At 31.3% G+C, this 2,188-nt stretch overlaps 1 long non-coding RNA gene across 1 annotated transcript; it reads right to left on the bottom strand.

Moving 5' to 3' along the window:
* Positions 1–498: 498 nt before the first annotated feature.
* Positions 499–1,515, bottom strand: LOC140759435 (uncharacterized). The gene is made up of 2 exons (XR_012104231.1): positions 1,175–1,515; positions 499–761 (listed from the first exon to the last, which is right to left on the bottom strand). It is a non-coding gene; the product is annotated as an uncharacterized lncRNA (long non-coding RNA).
* Positions 1,516–2,188: the final 673 nt, after the last annotated feature.

Raw genomic sequence — 2,188 nt, 5'->3', positions numbered from 1 at the left:
ATATAATATCTTCATTTAAAAGTTTCTCACAGCTAACAATTCTTTAAAACTTCATCTCTCTGACAGAGTATTTATAAATCTTTCAATCTTTTATTCTTATCTTTCTCATGAGAACTTATTTAAAAGATTCTTATTGGAAGATATTATATTCTTCGTAATTTATTAGATAGAAAATAGAGTTGTTAGAAAATTTTAAAAGCTAAGACAAGGATAAAGTAATTAAAAATAGTAAAATATAGAGAATTTATAATAAAAAAATAAAAAATAGGAAAAATATGCAACTTAAACCATCTCTTGGAATTTTAAGATAAATGTCTAAGAGAAAAGAATTTATGGTCAAGGTGGGTATTGCATGTCCAATGTTGGAGACATGAAAAATGAAAGGATGTATGTCTTCAATTAATGGTTTTATGCAGTAAAACTGAATTTATATTATTAAATCAAAACATTTCGATGTTATGATCCAAATAAAAAATTCTTCAGTAACACATCAATACATGAGAGTAAATTATGAAAGCCAAATAGATATTTATAAGATATTAAGGACACATACATAGTCACAGGAGCACACGAGAGGGATAATACCAAATTGAGTACAAAGAGTAACCTAATGATAAAGTTTTACTATAATAACTAGAAGGTTCTTAAACATATCCCCCCATAATATTGAAGTAATGTGCTCTTTTATTTTACGAAAAAGCTAGCAACCATGAGAACCACAGCAACGAACACTTTTGATCTTGAACATTAAGGAGTGCCACCTGAAAATTAAGATTATAATTAAACAATATGATCAGAAATATTAGAACATTAAAGATCAAGAACCGAGCTACTAAATTAACACTATTTAAATTAGAGAGTCCTGAATTTGATTCTTGCCGGGCCATCTGAAAACCTTCATTCATCTAATTAAGTTTCTTAAATTCAATGCCTCCTAAAATATTTGGCTTTCTCTATGCAAATATCTCAAAAGTTTTTACACTCCATAACCCATGATAAGTCTTTAATGTAATCTAGAGGACAAAAAAAATTCTTCTTTTTGCTGCTACTGAGTATAATTTTAACGCTTGGTTAGCTTGCAGGGATATCGACTTTAGAGGATATACAAGTAAACAAGAGATTTTAGAAGAATGTACACACAAAACCTCTCTCGAATTGGGTACATGCGACTGACCTATTGTAGAGCTTTTTCTCTTTTCCTCGGAGGTTGTAGTAGGGGAAGGAGGACAAGGACGGTAAATGCAATTGCGATGATAAGGAGGAGGATTATAGACTCTAGGCCTCCTTTTGGGGGGACTATTGGTAGGAGGAGGAGGAGGAGGAAGAAGAGGAGGTGGAGGATGAGGAAGAAGAGGACATAGAGGACGAGGAAGAAGAGGACGTGATCTATAGATATTGGTAGCATCTGCGGCCCTCGCATGAGGGATGAGATCTCCGATGACAACCATGAGAAGGATTGCAAAGTCAAGAATGATCTTTTTGGAAGCCATTACTTTTATGAGAGAGGCTGTGGTGATTAACTTCATGCTTCAGTGCACCACTATTTATAAGCACTAAGTTCTTTCTCAAGCTTTAATGTTGACTATTTCCTTTAAAAATTAATAAATTTGTATATATGTTCATATGTAAAATCTAGACTATATAAATATGAATTATGTTTCGAAATATAATTTATTATTTATATAAGTATAAATAAAAATTAACAGCCTTGCTCATAGAAATAATTTCTACAAGTTTCATTTCGATCTCATGCATTACTTTTTAGGTTTATTTTTTATACTGCATGCGTACCCTTGTATATAAAATCCCTTAATTATTAGCGTGTATATTCTCAATTCCTCAAAACACTTCCACTTTTATAGGAATATATACACCTTGAATCTCTTATTTTTGTATGATAATCCATAAACATATTGCTCTCATTTGAGGACATACCGTGACTTTTCATTGTATTAAATGGTTCAGATTTTAACATACAGTCATCAAAAATAATTAGAACGGCATCTATGCAAGTACCAGTTTAGATGGACATACAAGAAAAATAATAAGCTTTTGAGGAGTTTACTAGAAAAAGCTCTAATTAATCATCCTTTACACTGTCGTTTGGAATGCTGTATATGATTAGAATGTTCTATACGTACATTAGACGTTTGCAATACAACATTACAAAGGACCTTATAAAAGACCT

Source organism: Typha angustifolia, chromosome 4 (genome assembly GCF_048772165.1).
Source record: "Typha angustifolia cultivar Huaian chromosome 4, ASM4877216v1, whole genome shotgun sequence".
NCBI lineage: Eukaryota > Viridiplantae > Streptophyta > Magnoliopsida > Poales > Typhaceae > Typha > Typha angustifolia.
This window is presented reverse-complemented; position numbering and strand designations above follow the sequence as displayed.